The sequence below is a fragment of the Pristiophorus japonicus genome, chromosome 20, assembly GCF_044704955.1.
Source record: "Pristiophorus japonicus isolate sPriJap1 chromosome 20, sPriJap1.hap1, whole genome shotgun sequence".
Lineage (NCBI taxonomy): Eukaryota > Metazoa > Chordata > Chondrichthyes > Pristiophoridae > Pristiophorus > Pristiophorus japonicus.
The window spans coordinates 80,282,038-80,293,549 of NC_091996.1; the positions used below are offsets into that span (position 1 = coordinate 80,282,038).

Genomic DNA, 11,512 nt, shown 5'->3' on the forward strand with positions numbered 1-11,512 from the left:
CCTGAAATGTATGTTGAAGGGTGGAAGATGCCTGTGCGTGGATTTTTTTAACGTGTGATGGCCGTTGCACACCAGCCATCACACGGGCTTGACAGAGCGAGGTCTTGGTCCAGTGGCAAGGGTTATCCAAGACGACTGGAGACCAGTTCTGCTGCACGGACCTAGTGCACACACATATCGCAGTGTGGGCTGGCCCGTGCTAACCCTGGGCCCCTGGCCCTGAACTCATGCCTCCCCTGGGCCCCGATCACATCCCTCCACAGTCTCTCGCCGCTCCTTCGCCCCGATCTCGCCGCTCCTGCTGTATCTGCCCACGCTCCAATCACCGACCTGGACCTTGATGACATCACACTTCGCTGCCGCCGCCCTCCTGCACCAGCTCGCGCTGCTCCCTGGAGTAGTCTCCCGGGATCTCCAAGCTGCTCCCAGGGCCGCTCGCCATTCCTTTTGTGGCCCCGACCTGCCGCTGGTGTTCTCCCGTTAGTGTATCCAGGCTGTGGGTGGCCACCCCGAGCGCAGCAGAGGGGTTTCTGCATTAGTTCTGGGTGGGGACAGTATCTTTCCCCTTCTCTCTTCCTCTTGTCTATATCCCTGTGCTTTTATTTCTCTATTTATTCCCCCTGTCTCAGTTTCTAGTGTTTAAAAGGGAACAAAAGATGAAATGGGTTTCATTGTGGAACAATTTACTTCACTCAAAGTTAGATGCACTGCTGTTCGCCATGAGGTCAAGATAGCTAGCCGTTGATATTCAGGTTCTTATATAAATATATATAAATATATCAACATCTATCACAACTGTTCCCTGGTGGTCGAGGGGTTAAGATCCGTCGCACTGACCTGGTAACGATACTCGATCAATTCATCGCATAAAAATAATTGAGGTCTGTGAGACGATTAATAATTGCTGTAAGCACCATGAATACCAATACTTTCTGTGATAGACCGAGCTTACAGACTATCTGGCTTCTCCTGCCCTTTGCCGGGCACGTGTTCCGGGTTTAATTTTGTAAATTGGGCGAGTTCGCTGATCGCGGGGAGACGGTAGGAGCCTCTGTGGCCCCACTGTGAGGATGTGGAAGTGAACACGGTGGCTGGGTGATCCGTGGCATTTCTGTAAAGGGCAGTGGAGGAGAAGGATTGAGAACTTTCAGTGTGGGACAGAAGTTGTTTCAGGTGAGCCTCCTCATTCCCGATCAGCGCAGAGGGAGCTCACTGGTCAGCTCCCCTCTGTTGGGGCTGTTGTACCAGTGGTTTCTGTAGTGTAGTGGTTATCATGTTTGCTTTACATGCAAAAGGTCCCTGGTTCGATCCCAGGCAGAAACATTTTGTTTAAACTTGCCAAATGAGAACAATCGGAGGCGAGTTGAGTCTCCTGGCAAATGCTGCCTGATTTGCTGAGATTTGCAGAATTTGCTGTTTTTATTTGCTATTTATTCTCCTGGCAAAAGGGCTCCCTTATTCCTGAATTGCTCTTTATTTAACCAATAAATAGATAACTTTCAGTGAGAGAAAACGGATCCACCGGGGACCTTTCGCGTGTGAGGCCAACGTGATATCCGCCACACTGCAGCCTATCAAAGGGCGAGAAACCACTGAATATAAAGGATGAGCTCACAAATATCAGGGGCAGTGCAGTCTGGTCAACGTCAAACCCTCCTTCCTTATTCAGCAGAGGCATGAACGGGAGTCAGATGCCACAAAGTTTAATTAAAGACACAAATACAAGTAACACTTCTAAATCTTTTCACTGTAAAATTATTTTACTTTATTTGAAATCCTGCTGCATTGAATCTGAAAATGAGCACCGTAGGATTTTATCTTCACGACTGATTCTATTTTCTGTGCACGGTCGGAATAACCGGTGCTGTTAAATTTGACAAAAGTTGCCCCAGATTCCTGGTGTCATCAACAATGAAGATTTTGAACCAGACTCCTAAAATACAGTGAGTAAAATGGGTCAACATGCATAAGAACATAAGAAGATAAGAAATAGGAGCAGTAGTCGACCATACGCCCCTCGAGCCTGCTCCGACATTTAATACGATCATGGCCGATGCGATCATGGACTCAGGTCCACTTCCCTGCTCACTCCCCAAAGCACAGGACAAATGATTGAAGTATTGACTCTCCATCAGTTAGCATTTCTTTCATTGTGCAAAAGAAGGTGATGGGTTAATTGATGATGTTTTCCCGTGAAAACAATACAAAAGTTTAAGAAAAAAACATACGGTGACTGGCAGGTGAGCGCTGCTTCTGATACCTGGTGGGAATGGACGGGGATTTTAAAGCCCCTTGTATTGTGAAACCTTCATATCGCCGAACATCTCAGACTTCATGTGTGGACCTTGTCAGGCAATGGTAGCATGCCTGACTCCAAATCGAAAGGTTGTGTGTTCTAATCATGTTGGGGTTGCAATTATTTTCAACATTGTTCTTCCAGAAAATATTTTCTTTGCTGTTTGGCAATAACCAGACCCTTGCTCCAAGATCTGTCTCACTGTTTCCCCGGTGTCAGGCAGAGATACGCCTGCTGCCCTCATTTATTTCATGTGTCAGGACACAAAAGTTCAAAATCAACCTGCAGGTGGCCACATCTAGCATTGAATACTCAGGGAGGCGGAGTGGTTTAAAGTGCTGTGTTCAGATCGCAGTCTCCTCTGGAGATGCATGTTCGACTTTGACATTTCTTATTTTTAATCATTTAGTGAAACTCTTTGTTTGACACCACGACCAACTCCTTAAAAGTGGGATTCTGCAGTCCACCTGCTCGCTTCACATTTCTGTCTGACCTGGTGCTGAAAGTGGAGATGTTTCCGCAGTGTCGCGCTTAACACGTTCACCTCACAAGCGAAAGCTCCCTGGCCGAGAATATTTTCTGGAGCTTTTTCCTCATACATGCTCAGGGGCGCGTTCTGTCCTGAACACTCGAGCTAAAGTGCTGAGATCATTGCCCATGTTGTTAGCAGCCTGCCAGTGAATCTGTTTTCGGTGTTCAAACAGATTCCTGACAAAGCTGTCCCGGCTCGCTTCCCGGAGACACCGTGGTCACCAGTGCCCCAGTTTCAGTGGGTCAGCCCCGGGAGGTTGGCCATCCGTTAGAGAATACCCAAGATCAGGGATCAGCCTATGGACAGGGATCCCCAGCCGGCAGCCTTCGGAGGTGAGGGACTCACAGGAGAGGTCGTGGTGGACCAGCCACTAACTGAGAGTCCCCAGCCTACAGCCCCCGGCTGTGCAGAACCCTCAGTTAATGAAATGAACTCAGCAGCCACACCTAAAGGGGAAGTGTGTTGTTGCCCCAGAGGGGCCATTCCCCCGATAATGTGGGACTCAGGCACACCTCCAGTCAGAACACTCTGGGTCCTGCGGTACAGACCGCCTTACCGCCGGCCACACAGGCAAACCAGAGGCTGAATAAGGGAAGGAGAAGAACAGGGATTAACTTGGCCAGTCAGAGACAGATGGCAGATGTATATAATAGCACGATATGAGTTTAAGAATGTTGAAGAGTTCAAGTTTTAAATTAAGATTTTAGAAATTTCAGGTCACCACAACCTCACGAGGAATCCATGGGTAAAGAAGTAGTGAGAGGAATAAGATCGGTTATGAAGGAGTTGTGGCCGGCAGTGTAAGGGGTGGTTTTCAGGGGGTCAGCTTTCCCTTCTGACCTTATATGAGCGGTTCCGAATCGCTCGCTGACCCTTGGTTCTCGACACTGGAATTATGAAGGGACTGTAAAAGACTTGGACAGACAATCGGTTTCAAGGTAGGAAGAAGGTATGGTTTTATTGTGTTTATAAAGAAGTAAAAGGCACACCTTTAATAACACACACAGACCAATACACACTGAGGGGTACAACACATTGAATAAATTGTCAAATTACAGCCTGTGGGGAAAAGAATACAGCTTAAACTCTAAATGGAGTAAAGAGGAGAATGCAGATACATTTACACAAGTTATCCCAGCCTCCCACCTCCCAATTCCCCTAACTAACTAAGTTATAGCTCTTAGCGTTCAGGGGCGATGCTCACCAATCCCTTTAGACAGTTGCCGGTGATTCGCGGTTTTGGGGTTCGCTGCACTTGGCCTTCTCGGCAAGCCGTACCCCGGACAGAGGAGAGGACTTCGGACTGCGTAGTCTTCGGTTGGGGTGCGTCCGTTGATGCGCTAAGTTGCGTTTTGGATGTATGGGGTAAGTACCCACTTTCTTTGGTTAGGAATAGTTTTAGTTAGTCCCTTTTGGTAATTTCTCCCTCGTTGGCTCGTGCAGAAGTAGATTGTAGAGTGGTTGTCAATTTGGTTGCTGACAACCTTCCGTTTCGTGGGCCTCGTGCTCGGTCAGTTCTTGATGAATTCTGGTAGTTTCCTTCACTGTTCCATTTCTTCACTGCAGAGGAAGCAGGCTGCTTGTGTCTGTGTCTGTGTTCCAGTCTATGTCCTTGTTCGAGTCAGTGCGAGTTCCAGTCTGTGTTCTGTTAGTTTTTCCTTGTAAAACTGGGGGATAGATACATCCACAAAAAAAGGCTCCATTATCTCCCATCAAATCTCTTGGGTTCTGTTTAAACTGTTCTGTCCATTGATTTTCAAATGTCTCCTTTGTCGGCAGTAACTCGATTAGGGTGTGAGAATGTGCTATCACTGGTTTTGCATTGTTTGAGGATTGTCCAGTTTCCTGACCATGATTTCCATTGTGCTTGATTGGGTAATTCGATTATCTCTTAGGGGGTGAATAGTTCCCCCCAGACAGTCTGGGATCCTTAATACATGAATTTGCTTCACAGAGTTTAGCCCCACCTTCTGTACTCGGTAACTCTTTTTCGCAGCCAAAATGTTGTAGAATCTTAAAATTGATCTGCTCCTTTCCATAGATGTTTAGGGGATCTCAGGCTTCTGAAATTTAGGTCCATTTTGAATTCTCTTTCCTATGAGTCCAAACACTGGGGGGGGGTCTCGATGAATGCATTCCCTTTTATCCCCCGCAGGCATCGTCTGCCCCTTTAAACTCATTTTAAAAGCCCAGAAAGGGATTCTTCTCCTCTGCAGGGGAAAGGTACCAGGCATCTTTGCGAGATATTGGTAAATTCTACATTCCCCCCTGTGATACCATGTCATTTATGGTATCATCTTACAGGTGAGCAAAGTTCCTGTCTCTCAAGAAATAACCTTCCCTGTAAATTAACTAAACTAATACCAAAATATGCATTACACTTATGCAACATCACCACAGATACACACTTTTCCCTTTACAGGTACAAACTTTTTACGTTTACACCCTCCCAGCTTGGAGGGGGTTCCATCCCTACAATTGCATTTCAGCACAGTTACATTTCATTTCAATTACATTATATTCACCAGCATGTAGTCAACGTACAACCACATTACAGAAGGAAGAACATAGATTAAAATTAAACAACATCAATTGGTCTCCTGAGGTTTGTCTGGTAATGTCTGGATCCTGCCCTTGAGAACTGCTCTCAGGCTGGCTGACACACAAGACAAACTCAAAACAATCACCTAAACATTACTGCAACATTACCCTCAATTCTAAACTAAACCTTAAAATGTAAAATGGTGCAGTCAGCTACCTTAGACTAAAAATTAGAGCTATGTACAGCCGCCACCCGTCTCCGGGAGGCCTGGTTAGTCCCTGTCAGGCCCATGCCTGGTGCGGTCTGATAGCCGCCTGGATGCTAGGGTTTCCCCGCAGCCGGTGAGCTGGAGACCCTTGTCTCTGGGACAGCTCGATGCTACTGCTCCTGTGAGACCCTCACCGCTGGAGGCGGCTGGCTGGTGGTCCCTACTCTGAGCGGCCTCTGTACTTCTGACCTTCGGCCTTTCCTGTCGGGCTGCCCTTCTCCTAGGGTAGAATCGCTGAGGCTCAGATGCCGGTGACCACGGTATCTTTGGCCGTGGTGTACGGAGGGTCCTTCTCAGGGCTTGGGTTACTGGGGGTGCGTCCGAATCCCAAACGATGGGTGAGATAGCCCCTCCAGTACTGCAATTCACCGTCCCTATAGGCACGGTTTCTGAGCCTGCCACATTCCCTGTGGGCCCTCCACCGTCGGAGGCGGCCAACGGAGGATCCCTGTCCTGAGGACGGTTCACACATCCCGGCTGCCCTCTGTGGTTAGCTGACCCTGGGTTGTACAGCTTGCACTGGTTGCTGTGGAACCACTTAGTGCAGCGGGGCAGCTTTATGGCATAGACCATCGGGCTTGCCTTGTCGACAATGCTGTATGGCCCCATATATAATGCTTCACAAACCCCGACCCGAGCATGGTTCCTCACCATGACCTGGCCTCCTATCTCCCATTCGTGGTGTTTGCTGGGTTCTAGCAGCAATCGGTTACTCTGATGCTGTCTGCCCATGTTACTAGCAGCCTGCCAGTGAATCTGTTTGAGGTGTTCAAACAGGTTCCTGACAAACCAGTCCCAGTTCACCTCTCTGAGCTGACCTTCTGTGAGCACCGGGGCTAGGACATGGGTGGGGGTCCGCATGATCCGGCCAGTCATGAGCTCGCATGGGGAATACCCCGTGCTCTTTGACTGGCTGGCTCGGATCCCCATTAGGACCAACGGTAAGACCTCCACCCACTTTTGGGGTGAGTCTCCCGTTTCCTTCCGCAGCCTTTCTTTTATGGTGCGGTTTAAAAGCTCCACATTACCCGATGACTGTGGATTGTGGGCAATGTGCCATTTCCCCTCAATGCCGAGCACCTTAAGGGTTGCCTGCATTACCTGCCCGGTGAAATGGCTCCCCTGGTCCGACTCCACATACTGTGGGAGTCCCCACCGGGAGAACACTTCCCTCACTAGAATCTCAGCTGTCCCTAGTGCGGTGGCTGTTCGGCAGTTGAAGGCTTCAACCCATTTTGAGAACACGTCCACCAGGACTAGGCAGTATTTGTAGCCACCCTGGGCGGTGGGTAGGGGCCCGATGTAGTCAATTTGGATTGACTGCCATGGTCCCTCTACCCTCCTGACGTGTCCTAGGGACACCTTCCTTTTCTGGGGGTCAGGGTTGTTCGCAGCACACACCAGGCAGTTCACACAGAACCCACGGACATCCTCCCTGAGTCCCGGCCACCATCCTGCCTGTTCCACCCGTTGCCAGGTGGTCTCAGGCCCGGGGTGTCCCGCTCCTGGACCCTCACGGGCCAGTTTTAGGAATTCCCTCTGGTGCTGCTGTGGCACGAACCATTGTCCCTCTTTAAACAGCAGGCCTTCCTTAACGGTAATGGCTGCTGTGCCGTACGGACCTTCTACTCTCTCTCCTCTAGCTAGCGCGTTCAGGACAGCTTTCAGGACCGGGTCCTGTGCCTGAACTGTTTTTAAGTCCGGGGCCAAAGCTATCCCTGTACTCTCTGCTGCCCTGTTCTTATTCTTGACCGCTGCTATGCGGCCAGTGTCATAGGGGTCCCAGAACTTTCCCGTGCGGGCACCTTCTTTGGCCAGTTTGTCAGCCTGTTGGTTTCCCTCTGCACGGGGTTCGGTTTTTGAATGGTCCTTCATCTTATGTATGTAGACCTTTCCTTCTTCCCCTACCGCTGTCATGATTTTCTCCAGCAGGGGCTTGATTGCCAGGGGTCTCCCGTCAGCGGACGTGTATCCGCGACGGGACCATATAGCCAGGTACTGTGTACATGAATTGCAGGTGAACATCCTGTCCGAGCAAATCGTGTACGGGGTAGGTAATTCCTCGGGGTGGGACACCATGTACATTACGGCGGACAGTTCAGCATGCTGGGCGCTCATGATGCTGGGGAGCTTGATTACCCGGGCAATACCTGACCTTGGGTCATAGGCTCCGCACTCAGTGAGTCGTTTGCCAGCAGATACCATGCTGGATCCGTCCACGTAGATGTCCCGGCCTGTAGGGTGTAACCCAGCCCGAAGGCCAATGTTCACCTCCCATACCCCTTCTATGGAGCACCTGTGGGCTTTCCCTGGGTAGATTAGGTTGGCTGCGAGCCTTGGCTCATGGGGGCCTTCTACTCTGACGTCCATCTGGGAGAGGAGCAGGGTCCAGCGAGCAATGCGGGTCATCCCATCTAGGAGCATCTGAATAGGTGTGTGGTGGGTTAGGAGTGTTAGAGGAGACCCTCCCGTGAAGATCAAGGATCTTTTCACTGCCCAATGTGTGGCGAGGAGGTGTCTCTCACAGTTGGAGTACCCCTTCTCCACATCTGTGAGGATCCTGGAGGAGTAAACCACCGGTCTCAGCTGGCCGTGCCGCTCTTGAAGCAGCACTGAGCTCAAACTGTCCCCGCTGGCTGCCACCTCCAGGAAAAACTCCTTTCCTACATCTTTCGCTCCTAAGGCTGGCGCGGTCTGCAAGTCCTTCTTGAGCTGATTAAATGCTGCCTCACAAACCCTCATCCCAGTCCCACTCTACCCCCTTGTGTAGGAGCCTGAGCAGAGGGGCTGCGGTGGCTGCATAATCCTCAATGAAGTCTCTGCAGTGCCCAGTGAGCCCTAGAAAGGATCTTACCCCTGTCACTGTGTTGGGGGCTGGTAACTCCTGTACTGCCTCCCTTCTAGCCTTGTCTATGGCCCTTTCCCCAGCGCGCACAGTCAGCCCCAGGAATTTGACTTCCTTCTGGCCGATCTGTGCCTTATTCGGGTTTACTTTAAACCCTTCTTCTTTTAGCAGCTCCAGCAGTTCAGCCAGCAGTGGGCCATGCTCCTCCCCCTGATCGGTAAACAGGAGCAGGTCATCCACATACTGCACCAACTGCTGGGGTCTGCTAAAGCCCTTTAACCAGTTCGCCATGCGTTGGTGAAAAATGCTGGGCTGTTGTGGAAGCCCTGGGGAAGACAGTTCCACGTGTATTGTTGGCCCTTAAAGGTAAAGGCGAACTTGTACTGGTCCTCCCGTTTTAAAAGAATGGACCAGAACCCATTTGAAATGTCCAACACCGTGAAAGTGGTCGCGGATGCTGGAATACTCCCTCTGAGGTCCGCTACGGCTGCTACAGTGTGTGCACAGGCAGGGATATTCTTATTTAGCACTCGATAGTCCACGGTGGCCCTCCATGAGTTGTCCCATTTCTTAACCGGCCACAGTGGAGAGTTCACATGTGTTGCTATCGGTCTTAACACCCCTTGCTCTACCAGTGATCCCAGCGCCGTTGTCAGGACTACCTCTGCCTCCCTGGGGAAGTTATATTGCTTTTGTGGTTGGGTCATGGGGTCCCCTTCTATACTAACTTCCACCCCCGTTACCCTGCCACAGTCATGTTTGTGGGTGGCGAATGCTGCAAGGTGTGCTGCAAGGTGTACTCCACTGGGGTGTTACTGACCAGTAATTCCAAGTCATAACCCTCCTTTGGCTTCACGGTACACAACGTTCCCTTGGCCTCTTTTTCTGGGATCACCGCCACCTCACCTTCCCTGTCTGTCTCTATGGCTCCCCATCGACAGTGGTTCCTCAGATCCAAAAGGATCTAGTGGCTAATGATAAAATCAGCCCCCAGGATACATTTTCCCTCCTGCTCCCATTTCATCAGGACACACTTCCATTTGGTTTTGAGTGTCCCTAACTGAATGGTGAGCGGGATGGGAAACGAACCAGTTTGCTCGTTGCCTGTGAACCCCACTAGACTGTACGGGACCCCGTTCGATAGAGGTGAGGTAGCCGGGTTATCTGCATGTACAGGGGTGCAGGAAGCACCAGTATCTAGCAGGTAGGTCCCGTTCACTTTCTCCACCTCCATTGTAACGCACGGTCTCTTCCAGGCATCGTACTCTAGGGAACACAGGTACACAGGCTGCGCTGGCTCTAGTCATACACATGGGTGGGTTGGAGCAGAGGGATTTACCGTACCGGCTACTGTACCGGTTGCGGTAGCTACTGCTCCCAGTCCATTTATAAGTGTCTGTAGGGTGGCTACGAGTGTCTCATATGAGTCGGGTGTTCCTGCCCCGGCCTTACGGGCTGGGGCTGAAGTGGCCTTTCCCTTAGTCTCTTTCCATGGGTTCCTACAGTCCTTCCTCCAGTGCCCACTTTTCCCACACCCAAAACATTCACCCCCTTTGTGGGGAGGGTTCCCACCTTCCTGATGCCACTCTCTCTTGCCTTGGCTGGGTTTAATCTGATGGACCTTCCCGTTCCGGTAAGCCAGGGTCAACTGTCTGACCACTGTCTCCTTGGTGGTTCTGGGATCTCTTGGATCGAACCAGACCTGGGCTTTTGCCTTTACTCCAGGTAAGCTGTTTGCCACCAGGCTGCGGAGCCAGTGAGCCAACTGGTTAGGGGTCAGGTGGGCCCGGTCAAGAACCCCACTACAGGCCCTTTCGTAGACCGGCCACAACCTGTCGGCGCAAGCCTGTGGAGTCTCCCCATAGAGCTGCACTGTTTTCTCCACTCGGGAGAAAGGACTCCCGTCGTTCATACCCATGGCCTCTATAACCTCCTCCTTAACCGTAGCGTACGTGTTTCGCCCCTTTCTGCTGTCTGCAGAGAGGGAATGGCACAGCTTGGTGTCTTGTGAGAGGAGCAACAGCTTAGCCTGCTCTGAATCATTGCACCCGTTAATATCCCCTGTGTGTTCCACTTCCAGGAAGTGTACCGAGGGATCTCCCTGTTGGGTGAGCTTATTTAGGTGGCCTATCATAGCGCTCAGTTTTTGGGTGTCAATGGGGGCTATGAAATTGCTTACTAGGGGTCCTGCTGCTCCATTTGCACCAGGTGGGCCAAACGTCTGCTGCCGGACCGAGTGCATTGGCCCTGGTTCCAGCCCTCCTTGTATTGGCTTGCCTGCTTCCCCCTGCTACCAAACTGATTTAAAACTCGGGGCCGCCGGTGTTGGTAGTTCGCAATCGTTACCTGCCCTACACTCTGGTTGACACCCCCGCTGCTCTGGGCTGTTCCCGGGAGCTGCAGGCGGTGACTGCGGGGTTTCTCCTTGCTCTACCAGGTGTTCCTGGGCTAAACCCGGGTTTATCAGGCACACCATGCCTTTAGCCCGGGATAGAGCAAGGTTCAAGCCTTGGATCAGCTGCTGGCAGGGGCCATGGTCACCAGCCTCAAATTCCCTGGTACTGGCTACCTTATAGGCTACCTGAATGTCTTTCACCCTCTCCCCATAATCTTTAACTTGCTTGGCGAGGCAGGAATTATATTCCCGCAATGCAAGTTCGCTATTCTTGGCTTCAATAATCTGACACTGTAAAAGGTCCAGTTGGGTTTTGTGCCTTTCTTTAGTGAGCTCTCTACTTTCCTTTCACTGTCCTACCTCAGTCCACAGCCTTTCCCCGACTGTGTCCCTTGCACTGGACCTCTCTTCTGCCTGCCTCAATACTCCCTTTAATTTCTCATTCTCCTTATCTAGAAGCCGGATCTGTCGCTGAAGGCAAATTAGCCAAATGGCCTTCTCTATTGACTTTTTATGGTCCTTGCTCTCGGTCCATTGAGCTGCAGCATCTTCTGGACGCTCAGCATACAATAGATCGAGTACCCACTCCTTAGCCACATTTACCCTCTTAAACACATACGAGGAAATTCCCTCT

At 50.9% G+C, this 11,512-nt stretch overlaps 1 non-coding gene across 1 annotated transcript; it reads left to right on the top strand.

The window, feature by feature from the left end:
• The first annotated feature begins 1,250 nt into the window (after positions 1 to 1,250).
• Positions 1,251 to 1,323, top strand: trnav-uac (transfer RNA valine (anticodon UAC)). The gene has a single exon. It is a non-coding gene; the product is annotated as a tRNA-Val (tRNA).
• Positions 1,324 to 11,512: the final 10,189 nt, after the last annotated feature.